Source organism: Pistacia vera, unplaced genomic scaffold (genome assembly GCF_008641045.1).
Source record: "Pistacia vera cultivar Batoury unplaced genomic scaffold, PisVer_v2 Contig341, whole genome shotgun sequence".
Classification (NCBI taxonomy): Eukaryota; Viridiplantae; Streptophyta; class Magnoliopsida; order Sapindales; family Anacardiaceae; genus Pistacia; species Pistacia vera.
In genome coordinates this window covers 45746-62958 of record NW_022196159.1, presented here as the reverse complement: position 1 = coordinate 62958, position 17213 = coordinate 45746, and the positions used below count along the sequence as shown (strand labels likewise).

Sequence of the window (17213 nt, the reverse complement as noted above, 5' to 3'; positions counted from 1 at the left end):
CAAGTAATAAAGCATAAATAATTGCCAAAATTAAATGCAAAAATAAAGAATACCAGAATTAGCAGGTTCGGTATTGAAAACTACTCCTCGGGCGTTGCAAAAGAAAACTCCACTCTCCAAAACAATTACAAATTTTGGGCAATACAAAAAATACCCAAAACAAAGGGGAAGATAACAAAACTTGCAAACTAAAGAGTCTTAAGAGAAGAACCTTACAAAAGAAAGTAATGGAATTACAACTTGGGATCGTATTGATATGGTCCTTATATATAGGCCCAAAAGTTTCCACTTTTCATTCTAACAATGTGGGACAAAAACATTTTTGGCTATTACATAAGTCCCTAAACCTTTCTCCATTATCATTTCTACCCATGTGATTTGCTAAAAGCCATTTTTCAACAGTATTCCATGACCACAACAAGGTCTTCAAACCAATGGTGGTGCATAACGAAGATGAGTTGTATTACATGTATAGCCTTTCGACGACACAGTTCTACACAGATTAATTGTGAATCAATCTTCGGTACAATGCAACGTTTTGTTTTTAATCAGGGAGCGGAGCATGGGAAATTCTGTACTCTTGGCCGTTTGACACGTGACCATTTTGAGCAGTGTGGTGCTAAATCCAACTGCAGAACCGCAGGACACCGATGTGTGAATGCTTGAAGGGGTTTGTGCCCAAATCACAAGATGACTGGGGCACACCTCAGACTACAACATGTGTAAGAAATCACAAGAGTCAGATTGCCCGATAGAGAAGGGGTTCTGAAGCTTGTTCGTATGAAAGTCCCTGATAATAATTGGTCCAACCAAAGTATGAATACCAGGAATGTTGGGCGAAGTGCTTGAAGAATTGTTCTTGCATGGCTTATGCTAATTCAGATATAAGCGGAAAAGGTAGTGGTTGTCTGATGTGGTCTGGAGACCTGACTGATATAAAAAGAAGTGTCAGGAAGTTTCAGTTGGGGACAGGATTATATATACGGGTTCCAGCTTCAGAACTAGGTAAGTTTTTTTCCTTTTTTATCACAACTAAATTAAATGCTAAAGTATTCCTGAAGGTTAGGTTTGATGTACAGTTTAACAGTCTGAGAAATCTATATATATTTTTTTTTCAATTGTTTCTTGCTTTATTTTTTATTTTTAAAATCTAAAGGATTGATCAAGTTTCTTGATGTTCTCTGCTCTAAATCAGTTATGATTCGCATAAAAGGAAAATAATAAAGATCGTCGTGGTGGTCTCAACCATTTGTTGCTGTTAATATGGGGTTTTAGTCTACCAAGCTTGGAGAAAAACGAAAAGCAAAGTAAACATTCATCACTCTTTGCAGATTTTAATTCTGATAAAGTCTGTATTAGCAGGAATATTAGAATAAAATTAAACAACCAGATCTGTCAAAGCTTTATTCAATTTTTCAGGGAGGTCTCTGTGTGTATTTGTGTTAAAAATCAATAAAAAATAAAGTGATGTGTTGGTCATGGTGAGCAGGTAAGGAAGAAGTTCAAACTTTAATATGCGTGGAGATAGGAAGGAGGACATAGAAGTACCTTGTTTGATTTGGCTACCATTGTTGCTTACTAACAATTCTCCAAAGCCAATATGATTGGTGAGGGTGGATTTGGTCTGGATAAAAGGTAACAGAAATTTATATGTTGTGAAACTCTCAACAGAAATTTATATGGTATCTTGAAACTCTTGCTAAATTATGAATGGTCAAAGGAACTCTTTTGGAGGGACAAGATATTGCAGTGAAGAGACTTTCGAAAAATCAAGACAAGGGTCTGGAAGAATTCAAGAATGAAGTAGCTTTAATTGGCAAACTTCAACACAGGAATCTTGTTGCGTGGTTGGGAGCTGCATTGAGGGAGACGAAAGGATACTGATCTACGAGTATATGCCCAATCAGAGCTTGGATTATTTTATTTTCGGTTAGCACATCTGGATCCCTTGCCCTTCTTGCTAGTAACATATATTAGTTAAGCTTAAAGCCATTCATTATTATGCTTGTTTGAACTTACTTTCAAAATTAAAGTTACTGAAATTGGCAATGATGTTCAGATAAGGTAAGAAGGGAAACTACGTCATGGAAAAAGCGCTTTGAAATTGTTACTGGAATTGCACGGGGACTTCTCTACACCACCAAGATTCTAAACTTCAAATCGTTCACGAGATTTGAAGACGAGCAATATTTTGTTAGACAATAACTTGAATCCTAAAATTCAGATTTTGGGTTGGCAAGAATTTTCAGAGGTGATGACACAGAAGTGAACACAAAGATATCGTCGGGACATAGTAGTTCTACTACTATAATCTATAATCATGTATATTCAAGGTGGAAGTTCTTATGCTCGTATAATTTGTTGTAGTGGCTACATGTCTCCCGAGTATGCAACGGAAGGTATATTCTCACTGAAATCCATGTTTATAGCTTTGGAGTGCTTCTGATAGAGATAATAAGTGTCAAATTCTTGATTTAGTTGAGCCTTTAACTTCTCAATTTCTTCTACATTCTTTGAAGCAATCAACATATCATCAACATATAAGAGTAGATAAATGAGAGTATCACCTTGTAGCCTTTGAAAATACACACAGTTGTCAAATTTGCTTCTTGTGTACTCCTGACCCATCATAAACCTATCAAATCGCTTGTACCACTGCCTCGGAGATTGTTTCAAACCATAAAGCGATCTTTTCAGTTTACAAACCCAATCTTCTCTCCTAATAATCCTAAATCCTTTTGGCTGAGTCATACAAATTTCTTCTTCCAAATCACCGTGTAGAAACGCGGTTTTCACCTAAACTAGTTCAAGATTCATCTAAGCAATCAAGGCCAACAAAATTCTAATGGAAGAATGCTTTACAACTGGAGAAAATACCTCATTGAACTCTATTCCTTCCTTTTTAGCGTAGCCTTTTACCACCAACCTTGCCTTGTATCGGATGTCTTTCAAATTCGAAAATCCTGCTTTCTTTGCATGTACCAATTTGCATCCAATTGCCTTCTTATTCTTTGGTAATTGAATTACCTCCCAAGTATCATTCTTATGGAGAGACTGCATCTCTTCTTTCATGGCTTTCTCCCACTTATAATTTTTGGAACTGCTAGCTACTTCATTATAAGTGGAAGGAATTTCACCATCTTCAATTGGGAGTGCATAGGCCACCGTATCAACAAAACTAGCAAGCTTGCAAATTTCTCGTCTTGGCCTATTAACGGCAATTGATTCTTGTTGAGGTTCTTTGGAAGAATCCTCTTCTTCATCTCCAATGAACTCCTCTATCATAGGAATCTCATTTCTAGCTGGGCTAACTGATGTTGTTTTAAACTCCACCTGTTGCTGAGTATGCTCCACCTGCTGCGGAGTACTGATAACCTTCATCTGGCTTCCTATTTTCTTTTCTAACATAGAAGACTCATCAAATGTCACATCCCTACTAAACAGTATTTTCTTCAAACTTGGACACCAAAGACGGTATCCTTTCACACTTGAGGTAATCCCCATGAATACTGCTTTCTTTGCTCTAGGATCTAACTTAGACTCTTTTACATGATAAGAAGCAATGAAACTAAAAACATTTAGAGAGTCATAATCAGAAACAGGTTTTCCAGACCATACCTCAATCGGCATCTTGCCATCAATTGCAGTTGACGGTAGATGATTAATGAGATGACACGCATATGTAACTACCTTAGCCCAAAACTCTTAGCCCAACCCAGAATTGGACAACATACATCGAACTTTCTCCAGTATAGTTCGATTCATGCGTTCTGCCACCCCATTCTGTTGTGGTGTATTTTTTACTGTAAAGTGACGTACTATACCTTCATCTTGGCAAACTTTAAAAAACGGATCACTACGATACTCCCCATCATTATCTGTATGTAGCTGCTTGATCTTTCTGCAAGTTTGAGTCTCAATCATCTTTTTCCATTTAAGGAAAACAACAAGTACATTATCTTTAGTTTTTATCACATACACCCAAACTCTTTTGGAAAAATCATCTACAAAAGTGAAAAAATAGTGCATACCTCCCAAAGATGTTGTTTTGGTAGGTCCCTACACATCAGAATGAACATAATCCAAAATAACTATAGTATTATGGATTGCGGTGCTGAATTTCACTCTTGTCTGTTTTCCCAGAACACAATGCTCACAGAAATCCAGCTTACAGGTCTTTGCACCTTTCAATAAGCCTTGATTTACCAAACTAAGTAAGGCTTTTTCACCTGCATGCCCCAAACGCATATGCCACAGTTTGAGCATTTCTGAATCTCCATCTTTTTGTACGACTGCAGCTGTCATTTCAATAACCGTACTACCATTATAGTAATACAAGTTGTTTCTCCTTGTGCCTTTCATTATCACAAGAGCGCCTAAAGAAACTTTTAGAGTTCCATCTCGCATATTCACTGTGAAACCTTTAGATTCCAAAGCTTCAAAAGAGATAAGATTCTTTTTCAACTTCGGTACATACCGAACATCTGTCAGAGTTCTAGTTAAGCCATCATGATTCTTCAACCGAATTGAACCTATCCAAGTTGTTTTACAAGCATTATCATTGCCCATATAAACAACTCCACCATCAAGTTCTTCAAAATTAAAGAACCACTTTTTGTGAGGACACATATGATAGGTACAACCTGAATCCATAATCCACTCATTTGTTCCAGAGGTGGATGGTAGGCTAACTAGACAGAAATCTGACTCATCCTCTTCACGCTCAACAACGTATGCATCAGAAGCAGCTTTGCCCTCTTTCTTTTGCAACTTCGGACAATCTTTCTTCTAATGCCCTTTCTCACGACAAAAGACACATTGATCCCTATTGAGTTTTCCCTTTGAACGAGATCTTCCTCTTCTCTCCATCTTATGACTCTGATTTTGACTCCGCCCTCTTGCTACAAGAGCTTTTGCTGACTCATTTCTATTCTCCTTCTAATCCTTCTTCCGAATTTCATGATTGGACAGAGCAGAGCAAACTTCTTCAAAGGACAATTTTTCTTTCCCATTAAGAAGTGTAATACTAAGATAGTCCAACTCATCTGGAAGAGATCCAATTAACAACATAGCCTTATGTTCATCTTTGAATGTTTCATCCAAATTTAACAAATCAGCAATTAATCTGTTAAATGTATCAATATGGCTACTGATATTTGTACCTGGTCTCAACTGAAGACGAAACAGTCTTTTCATCAAATAGAGCCGATTCTCATTACTTCTCTTCATATATTTGTTTTCCAGCGCCTTCCATAACTTATTGGCAGACGTCTCTTTCATGAATGGATATTTCTGCTCTCTACAAAGACATGAGCGAATCATCCCACACGCTTTTACATTCAACCTCACTTAGTCTTTCTTATAGACATCTTTTGGTTTTTCCTCCTCCAGAACGATATCTAGATCCTGTTGATACAAGCTATCCATTACCTCACTCTGCCACAAGCCAAAATTATTTTGGCCATCAAATTTTTCAACATCAATTTTTGCATTTGAAACCGTTATCATCTTTACTGGTGCGGATGGTGGTGTCGCGGACAATGATGCCTCAGACGATGAATCCTCGAACAATGATGCCCTTTATGCCTTACTCAATTGGCTTGGTAAATAAAGTTCCCAATAACCAAGCTCCACAAATTATTATATTCAACAGCTAACCAACAAATCAACAATAGCCCTAGGTAGTAGTAAGTGCTGAAATGATTAAATACGCACCAGGAAAATTCCCAGGAAACAATGGAGGGGTTACAAATGGTCCCACTTAAAATCCAGTCTCCTTAGACTTTTATCGTCTTTTTGACAAAATTTTTCTAGACATGCATATAACCATACAAATAGATACTCACTGTCCTAAACCTAGGCTCTGATACCAATTGTTATGCAACGAAAACATAAACTCTAACGCTAGCTATTGAATATAATAATAACAAGTAGTAAAGCATAAATAAATAGCCAAAATTAAATGCAAAAATAAAGAATACTAAGAATTAACGAGGTTCGGTATTGAAACCTTCATCCTCGGGCGTTGCAAAAGAAAACTCCACTATCTCCAAAACATTACAAACTTTTGGGCAATACAAAAAATACCTAAAACAAAGGGGAGATATAACAAAACTTGCAAACTAAAGAGTTCTTAAAGAAAGAACCTTAAACAAAAGAAGTGTAATGGAATTACAACTTGGGATCTGATTTAGGTCCTTATATATAGGCTTCAAAAGTTTTCCACTTTTCATTCCTAAGCAAGATGGGACAAAATAACTTTTTGGTCTATTACATATAAGTCCCTAAACCTTTCTCTATTATCACTTCTACCCTATGTGAATTTGCTAAATGAACCATTTTTCCAACAACATGATTCCCAAATCAGCACAAAATTGTAGATTCAATAATTTTTGTAATGTTCTTCCATCACTTTGCAAATAGAGTAGCGATAGACAATCTGAAAGGGTGAGATGAATTAGAATAATGGCTGATTGAGCAGGCAAAATTTGTTTTCATCAAGAACAAAAGTGAAAGGTAATAAAGGATATAATTACCGTTCAGGTTTTGAATGCCAATTGGTGTAAACGGCAATTCAACAAATTCTGAGACGTGTACAAGCAATGTATTTCATGATTCACTGACCATTTAGGATAGAATAAATCAACTGTCAAATTTCAGATTTTTAAATCGAGCGTTTTTGGATTCAATAATAGAAATTTTAAATATGTAAAAAAAATTCCTTGAAAAAGTTAAAGAATTGGAATAAATTAATGAATTAGTAAAGATAAGTACCATCCAATTAATTACAAATTACAAGCCATTTGCCCCTATCACGCAATTCTATATTGAAAATATAAGAAATTAGTTATGATAAACGGATAAAACAAAAGACTATTTTTGGCTCATAAACAAATAAGAAAGTAGTCAATTACAATAAGAAAGACTTATTGGTTACTTTCAAGAGAAGTAATTTATTTTTATTTGTTTTAGAAAGAGTGAAAGTGAGAGGCTTTAGGGTTCGAGAAGGGAAAATCATGGGAGAAAATGAGGTATATAAGCCAATTTATTTGTTTAGTGTTTTTCCGTTAATATATTTATGATATGATATTACGTCAGCATTTGCACTATGTATAATGTTTATTGGACCACTAATTTTCATTTTTCTTTTTCAATTGATGCTAGATTAAATTTTTAAAGATGACATTTGTAATATTTTATAATATAAACCATAAAATTATAAGACATATAATTTATGATTTTTATACTCAGTATCAACATTTTCATGTGTATTAGTAAAATGGGTAATTAAGTTGTTTAAAATCTATGTTAAACTAATGAAAACGGACTGCAAAGTTTATTTTTATTTTTATTTTAAAATCCAATTAAACTAAATTTTTAAATCCCTTCAATAGACCTTTCCTTTCCCATCAGTTAATTAACTAGAAAAAAAACTTATGGATTTAGTCGCAACTCAGAAAATAGAGCCATTATTGCATAACATATACATGTTGTCTGATATAAAGTCTAGGCCAAAATGGCACACCAGTCTCAGGGATCCATGTCTCCCCCTGAATGAACTTAGTCACAGTAAAATTTTCAGGTTCCTGGGAACTATTAAGCACATGAAAACCAGGCCATTTCACTCTATCTTTATTAAGAGCACCATCGCGTGTATTTAAATGCTCTGCATAATAACAAGTGCTAAGTTCAAGTTTTCTCTCATTCCATTCTCTCCAACCTTCTGGATCAATAATTCCATCAATGTCTGTCTTCGTTATCGCTGTCCTGGAATATTCTTTCCCTGGCCTCCCTAAGTAACTCTTGAACAAATGTTTGACAGGTTCCAATTCAGGAGATGGCCTAATGGCGGTCCTTGTGCTGTTATCGTATTTGGTTGGCCATCCTGTGGTCTTCTTACAAAGATGTCGCAGTTCTGGAATTGTCTTCCGGTCTTCACATAGAGTGTATCTTGGTAACCCATAAAACTGCAACGATAAAAAACTGATCGTTCTGAGCCCACTCGTAGACCCACTGCTTGTTCTTTATAGGGACCAGCCGTATTCATAAATGTCATATCTCTTGCCCAAAACCCCTCTGCCCATGAAAACGACCCAATTACTAAAATCGAACTACTTCTTACCAAATGTGGCCGACTTTGAGGTCTCAGTACCATCTGCGTGATTTTCGCTGCCATTAACAATGGTCCTATTGATGCCATCACCAACAAACGTCATGTTCTTCAAGCTAGATTCGATCTCCAATCTTTCATTATACTTTCCGGATTTTACGTAGATTATTACTCTTGAGGGTCGCTTACCCTTTTTGCGAAGCGCATCCAATGCTTCATTGATTGTTTTGTATGTACCAGAGCCATCCCGTGCCACAACATAGTCTGCCTCGGAAGTCGGAAATTGGACTCCACGAATTTAAATTTCCACCATGTTGTTCCTTGGCATTTGCTTTACCCGTTAGTCCAAAAAGTCATCAAGTCAATAAGAAATTAAATCTTTTGCTGTATAGTGTATTAGTTAATTCCATCAGTAAGAATCTATTATCAACTATGATCATAAAAGAGTTGTTCTTTTTTTTAGTGATTTGACCCTTTTCATTTTATCTCAGGTCTATAACACATAAATATATTTACATAATGAAAAAGGAAATTAGATCTTTTTACCGGCCTTTTTACTGCTCTTACGCACAGAACCCCGAGCCCAATCCTCACTTGTGGGACTGCGGATTGGGCCATCTCTAGTTGTTGTTGAGCGCAAGAGGTGGTAGGCTGGTAGCCATGTCTACAAAGAGGATAAAGGCAACAACACAAGTAGACATTTTGCTGTGAAGAGTAATATGTCATGCATCAACTTAACTGTCTTACTTGTAAGTGTTTATTTTCATTTATGGAACTAAATTAAGTAGCAAACACAATAACATGGACCGTCACAGCCAAGTTTCTGCTTTAATTTGGACGAGATCAGCTGTCATTAATAGAATGGTTAGTAGCATTTTAGTGTTTTGTTGATCAAAAATAAATCTTTGGCTTTCGTGTTGTGTTAGTGGATTATGAGTTTGTGTATGGGGTGGAGGGTCAATTACGTTTATGATACCGATATGAAGACGAAGTAATGACACTTGATCTCGTCCATGGATGAATAAAAATTATGTCGAATCACATAAAATATCGTGTGTCTTCAGTAGCGGATCCATAAATTTTTGTTAGGGTGGACCAAAATTAAAACTAATTACCCATGAGTATTTTTGTCCATTAATATTTTTGTTAGGATAGGCCAAAATCTAGAAATTATATATATTATTATTTTTTAAAATAAAATTGAGGGTGGGTCAAAAGTAGGCTGAATCCGCCCCTGTGTGTCTTTATGTTGTTATGTGTTATTCTTTATTTTATACTTTTTTTACTCCTTCGATTTTCAATAGTCCTGTTGCTGGCAACCTGTTGATTGATTAATATGCTTTGATATGAATGTCTGTTTTTGCAGAATAATTTTTAATTTTTGTATTGAAACATAATTCATCTGCATGACTATATTTGCTTATTTTGCAGTGTTTTCCCTTGCAAATCTAATGAATTTGAAAGATTGTTGTAGCTTAAGAAATAATCAACCAAGTTTTAAGCTTCAGAGATAAATGTGTTTGGTAATCAACTTTTACAACTATTAGTTTGAAACTAATTATAAATAATCAGATTTATAAAAGGAATTTAAAAACTCCATTTTGTAGCTTTTAAAATAGATTAATTATAAAAAGAAACATTTAATTCATTGAATAAATAACTTCATATTTTAATTATAATTTAAAATGAAAAACTGAAATGGTAATGGTAGCTGGACCACCGTCGGTCAATGCCAAAAAGAGGTGGCACTTTGGCGACACCAACGGTCCCATTGGGAACGGTAGAAGAAGATCGAGAAAATTTAACTGCCCGGCCATCCCAAGTTTCAATTTAAGAAAATGGCCTTGAAAATGTTTTTCTTTTTTTTTTTAATTAGAGAAGATGACGTGGCATAGTTAAGATTAATTAAACACGTAAAATGGGTTAAAATGAAAAGATTAAAACATATGTGGGCCGAATCATAAATAATGAAAGTTTTTAAAATTTGAAATTTCTCAAAACAAGCCCCACCTATTCACCTTGCTTAATCAAAATTCATTAGGGCAAAAAGCGATTTCTTGAACCAAAGGGAGACTGCGATTTTTCCGATCGAACATGCAAATTTGCACCCTAAAATCAATTTCTTGAACCCTAAACCGAATACAGTCGCGATTTTCGATCGATTTCTTGAACCCTAAAATCGATTTCCTTAACCCTAAACGGAATCTGTGCGATTTCCGGTGATACAGTCCACATTTCCGATCAAAACTGCAAACTTTGACACCAAATTCAATCCAAAACCATGGCTGACACTCACAATGAGGAGGAAAACCCAATGCCACTTCGAATCCTAGATTCTGGTGGCACAAGTAGTTCAATGGCTGCTCTAGTGGATCATCCGATCAGTGAAGGTGGTCCACACGCAGAGGAGACGCCGACGACACAAGAACAGAGGGAAGAATCGACAAACGGTTCTAAAGACGAGGAGTCAGGCGAGAATTCAGGCCAGAGGAGTCGTCCGAGGATTTAAGCGACGAGAAGGAGGCCGACGAAGAAAGGGTACGTTGTTTTGGGAATATTGCTTGTACTGTCGCTTAAGCGATCATTTGTATCGCTTAAGCGATTAATCTGTTTTACTCATGATGGCACTCATGATCGCTTAAACGATCCTTTGTATCGATTAAGCATTGATTCAGTTTACTCTTGGTCGCTTAAGCGATCTGAAATCGCTTAAGCGATCTTGTCGAGGCAGAATCACAGATATAAGATCGCTTAAGCGATCTTTTGTATCGCTTAAGAGATTCTTTTAGTTTACTCTTGGTCGCTTAAGCGATTTTAGATCCCTTAAGCGATCTTGCACGAGGTAGAGTCAAGATCTCTTAAGCGATCCGAAATCGCTTAATCGACTACAGTGGTAATTTTTTGTTGCTGATATTTTGTTTATTAGTTGTTTTGGTTTATTTTTGTTGCTGACATTTTGTTTATATCGATTGTGCAGATTGTACGGACTGTAAACTGTAGAGACTACAAGTTAGAGCTTGTAAGTGAGAAGGTACCTTACTTCCTTGCAAGGGTGATAGTGAGGTCGAGTTGGGATGTTTTTGACAGAATAAGGGACATTTTAGATGGAATGAGGCATGGTGCAAGATTTTCGTTGCACTTGTTTCGGTCAGTTTTTAAGAATCAAAACAAATTGGAAAAAGGCATTTTGGGGGTAGGGAGTGAATTACATGTTGCTGCACTCAGTAAAATGCAATAAAAAAAAATAAAAGAAATGTGGTTCGTGGTGGACGGAAAGCCACTACGGTTTGGGATGATGGAGTGTGCCTTGGTGACGGGCTTAGGATGTGGGGAAGTGCCAGATAAGGCAAAGGCAGATGCAATAAGGACGAGTTCGGGAGCCATAAGGTTTCGTAAGAAGGTTTTGCAGGGGGCAAAGTCTATTACAGGACACGTTTTAGAAGAGAGGCTAGAAACAGTTCAGTTTAATGATGGAGAGAAGATAAAAATGTGCTTGCTATTGTTTTTACATTCTATCTTATTGGCTGGTGACTCAACAAAAGCTGTTGAGAATGATTGGTTGTTATTTGCAAGCGACTTGGAGTTCTTTAATTCTTATCCGTGGGGATGGATATCATTTGAGCGAACTATCAACAACCTAAAAAAACCAGACATGGCATTAAAGCAGGCCCAATGGGCTGGGAAGGATAAACCAAACATGTATAATTTGTTTGGCTTCCCATTGGCAATGCAGGTAAATATTAATAACTTTCTGTTATATTTTTTTATAATATATGTGTTTGAATTATGATATGAACTGTTTTTTTACAATGTAGGCTTGGATGTATGAGGCCATCCTTATCTTTGCTCAGGCTGGGGGGAGGAGCAACAGTTTGGATGTGCAACAACAATTTCCTAGGATGTTGCGGTGGCATGTCGAGAGGTGCACCCATTAGGACTACGACCAAATAGACATTAAGATTGAAGCGGCTAGGGTAAGATTAAAGGATTAAGCTTTTGAATATGCAGTTGCTTTAAAATGTCGCTTCAATCTGATTGATTTTGTTTCTTATTGTAGGGAGTCGTTCGTCCCTTTCTCACCGCTACTGGGGATGAAGCGGAAGAGGACTAGGTCACATCTTTCAAAGCACTGGAAGATGAAAGGGATGAATGGATAGACCGCCTGATGCGGGACCTAAAAGGGGTCACGCATGTGATGGCAGTTATAGGGCCACTGCTTGACAACGTAGTTGATGCCGAGGATTATGAAGCTCCAATGGACGGGAGGCCCGAGGATGAGAAGGAGAAGAGGAAGGAAGAGGTTCGTATGCCTCAGCAAACCGGTACAACAAGTACCACTTTGCTGAGACATCAGCATCGGGAGAATAGGTGGTTGACCTCATAAACGGCCTGTTTGAGAGTTTTACAATAGCTGTTTGTGATAGGTTTGACAAGATGGAAGAGTGCATAAAAAGGGTGGAGGAGAAAGTGGATAAGCTGGTAGAGAAAGTTGGTACAGTGGAGGAGGAAGTTGGTACAATGAAGGAGGAAGTTGGTGGAGAATTAAAGGCGGTTGAAGTGCAAACTAGGCTGAAAAGAGAGAGCCGAAAGAGCAAGTTTGTGAAATCGCCTTATCTTGGTAGTGACATAGGTAAAGAAGAAGAAAATTAAGAAACAAATGGAGGAAAAACCAGAAATGGAGGAGGTTAAGGAGTTGGTAGAGGAGGTAGGGCGGTGATAATGAAGGAGGGCAAGGTGGGAAGCGAAGGAAGTGGGGATGTAAAAATGGAGGAAGGGGGAGGAAGTGGGCAAGCGAAAATGGACTCAAATGTAGATTTGTATAGGCCAATAGAGGAAAAGAAAAAACTCTTCTATGCCTATTACAATGGATCAGGAAGTAATGCCCATATAAAGTGTAAGATAGGGGATTATCCCCGGGAATGGTTTGAGAAGTTGTTAACGATGGGCACGTGGCTTGAGGACTCGGTGAGTTATTTTCGCTTAATTTTCCTTATTTTTGCCTATGTTTTCCATACTTATCTTGTTGTTTTTATTTGATGCAGCACATCGATGAGATATTGGCACTGATGAGGCTACGACAGACTACTGATGGTGATCTATTTTATCCCGACTATGCCATCACCGATGTGGCATTTGACCAAACGCTTGTTTTGGCATATCGCACTTTAATTAAAAATGCTGTTGCTAGTGGTGTAGCAAAAGGACTGAAGTGAAAAAGATTGGCCCCACTACAGTTGGACTACATCCCTAATGATTTTCATTTTGATGATAGAATTATGCAGTATATACGGGGGGATCAGCCAAAATATGGCCACGGTTGGGCCTTTGTTAAAAGAGTGTACTGCATCATCCTCGTCAAACAGATGCACTGGATAGCAGTCATCGCGCATCTAGAGGAGGGGTTGCTGAAGATCCTTGACTGCAACCCAACTATTTGTCGAGACAAGTAGTTAGAGGTCGAGTTAGACCCACTGTCCAGGTTGTTCCCGCGGCTGTTGCGTGACAGCGGGATGTTTGGGCACTTGGGTGATCAAGTACTAACCGGAAAGTGGCCAATTAAGCGCTCTACCAGCCCAATAAATGAGTCAAGGTAAATTTTGTATAAAACTAACTTACATAATACAATTGTTCTATAAGTTTATTCTAATGCTAATGTCTTTTTCCTATTGTAATGCTGAATGTGGGGCATATGCCCTGAAATTTATTGAGTTCGACATGACCAACACCCCGATGGATGACTTGAATGACGAAACAATGAGAGACTATCGAGAGGGCTGGGCTGTCGACTGCTTCCATGGGCAGATGGATCCGTTTTGAGTGAGCAGAACCCAATCAAAATGTATGAAAGTTGGACTTTGAATTTTGTAGTTTATGTGATGTTGATGTGATACTTGGGTTGTGGTGTTGATGCTGCAGGTGTTATGCTTATATGGAGCTTTACCAAAAGACACGGACTGAGTGAACTTCTCATCTACCCGCTCTGTAACTTTTTTACCTGTTTTTATTTATTTACAAAACTTGACGTGTCTGCAGGTGTGTGTCGGATAATTTTGCAGGTTCCTGGCAAACAATGAGAGGAAACTTCTCAAAGGCTAGTTGGCAAAAGGAGGCATCTGCAATAAAGGCTGCTGGGAAGGCATGGTACCAAACAATGATCTCAGAGAGGTTGCTAGCAAACAGAATTCAAAAACTTCTCAAAGGCTGGTTGGCAGGAGGAGGCATCTGCAATAAAGAGATTGTGCAAAGGTGTTAGTGACATTAAACTCTTTAGCATCAAAAAGTAAATTAAAGGTAGTGTATAGGAAATTCTTGTGCTATGGCTCTTCTTGCGGCAACCAAAAGCCTTGTGCCTGCAGAATCATTGTAAAGAATTAGATCTGACATTTGGGAGATATTTTTTCTTTATTGGTTAGCTTGATCATGAAATTTTTAACATAATTTTGCATTTGAAACCGTTATCATCTTTACTGGTGCGGATGGTGGTGTCGCGGACAATGATGCCTCAGACGATGAATCCTCGAACAATGATGCCCTTATGCCTTACTCAATTGGCTTGGTAAATAAAGTTCCCATAACAAGCTCCACAATATTATATTCAACAGCTAACCAACAAATCAACAATAGCCTAGGTAGTAGTAAGTGAATGAATGATAAATACGCACCAGGAAAATTCCAGGAAACAATGGAGGGTTACAAATGGTCCCACTTAAAATCCAGTCTCCTTAGACTTTTATCGTCTTTTTGACAAAATTTTTCTAGACATGCATATAACCATACAAATAGATACTCACTGTCCTAAACCTAGGCTCTGATACCAATTGTTATGCAACGGAAACATAAACTCTAACGCTAGCTATTGATATAATAATACACGTAGTAAAGCATAAATAAATAGCCAAATTAAATGCAAAAATAAAGAATACTAAGAATAACGAGGTTCGGTATTGAAACCTTCATCCTCGGGCGTTGCAAAAGAAAACTCCACTATCTCCAAAACATACAAACTTTTGGGCAATACAAAAAATACCTAAACAAAGGGGAGATATAACAAAACTTGCAAACTAAAGAGTTCTTAAAGAAAGAACCTTAAACAAAAGAGTGTAAGGAATTACAACTTGGGATCTGATTTAGGTCCTTTATATAGGCTTCAAAGTTTTCCACTTTTCATTCCTAAGCAGATGGGACAAAATAACTTTTGGTCTATTACATATAAGTCCCTAAACCTTTCTCTATATCACTTCTACCCTAGTGAATTTGCTAAATGAACCATTTTTCCACAACATGATTCCAAATCAGCACAAAATTGTAGATTCAAAATTTTTGTAATGTTCTTCCATCACTTTGAAATAGAGTAGCGATAGACAATCGAAAGGGTGAGATGAATTAGAATAATGGCTGATTGAGCAGGCAAAATTTGTTTTCATCAAGAACAAAGTGAAGGTAATAAAGGATATAATACCGTTCAGGTTTTGAATGCCAATTGGTGTAAACGGCAATTCAACAAATTCTGAGACGTGTACAAGCAATGTATTTCATGATTCACTGACCATTTAGGATAGAATAAATCAACTGTCAAATTTCAGATTTTTAAATCGAGCGTTTTTGGATTCAATAATAGAAATTTTAAATATGTAAAAAAATTCCTTGAAAAAGTTAAAGAATTGGAATAAATTAATGAATTAGTAAAGATAAGCCATCCAAATTACAAATTACAAGCCATTTGCCCCTATCACGCAATCATATTGAAAATATAGAAATTAGTTATGATAAACGGATAAAACAAAAGACTATTTTTGGCTCATAAACAAATAAGAAAGTAGTCATTACAATAAGAAAGACTTATTGGTTACTTTCAAGAGAAGTAATTATTTTTATTTGTTTTAGAAAGAGTGAAAGTGAGAGGCTTTAGGGTTCGAGAAGGGAAAATCATGGGAGAAAATGAGGTATAAGCCAATTTATTTGTTTAGTGTTTTTCCGTTATATATTTATGATATGATATCGTCAGCATTTGCATATGTATAATGTTTATTGGACCACTAATTTTCATTTTTCTTTTTCAATTGATGCTAGATTAAATTTTTAAAGATGACATTTGTAATATTTTATATATAAACCATAAAATTATAAGACATATAATTTATGATTTTTATACTCAGTATCAACATTTTCATGTGTATTAGTAAAATGGGTAATTAAGTGTTTAAAATCTATGTTAAACTAATGAAACGGACTGCAAAGTTTATTTTTATTTTTATTTTAAAATCCAATTAAACTAAATTTTTAAATCCCTTCATAGACCTTTCCTTTCCCATCAGTAATTAACTAGAAAAAAAACTTATGGATTTAGTCGCAACTCAGAAAATAGAGCCATATTGCATAACATATACATGTTGTCTGATATAAAGTCTAGGCCAAATGGACACCAGTCTCAGGGATCCATGTCTCCCCCTGAATGAACTTAGTCACAGTAAAATTTTAGGTTCCTGGGAACTATTAAGCACATGAAAACCAGGCCATTTCACTCTATCTTTATTAAGAGCACCATCGCGTGTATTAAATGCTCTGCATAATAACAAGTGCTAAGTTCAAGTTTTCTCTCATTCCATTCTCTCCAACCTTCTGGATCAATAATTCCATCAATGTCTGTCTTGTATCGCTGTCCTGGATATTCTTTCCCTGGCCTCCCTAAGTAACTCTTGAACAAATGTTTGACAGGTTCATTCAAAGGAGATGGCCTAATGGCGGTCCTTGTGCTGTTATCGTATTTGGTTGGCCATCCTGTGGTCTTCTTACAAATCTGTCGCAGTTCTGGAATTGTCTTCGGTCTTCACAAGAGTGTATCTGGTAACCCACAAACTGTAACGATAAAAAACTGATCGTCTGAGCCCACTCGTAGACCCACTGCTTGTTCTTTATAGGGACCAGCCGTATTCATAAATGTCATATCTCTTGCCCCAAGCCCCTCTGCCCATGAAAACGACCCAATTACTAAAATCGAACTATTCTTACCAAATGTGGCCGACTTTGAGGTCTCAGTACCATGCGTGTGATTTTCGCTGCCATTAACAATGGTCCTACTGATGCCATCACCAACAAACGTCAT

General features: G+C 36.9%; 2 pseudogenes; one reads left to right on the top strand and one right to left on the bottom strand.

Annotated features, from left to right (window-relative positions):
* The first annotated feature begins 863 nt into the window (after positions 1–863).
* Positions 864–2478, top strand: LOC116138456 (annotated as a pseudogene).
* Positions 2479–7469: 4991 nt separating this feature from the next.
* LOC116138455 lies at positions 7470–17213 on the bottom strand (annotated as a pseudogene).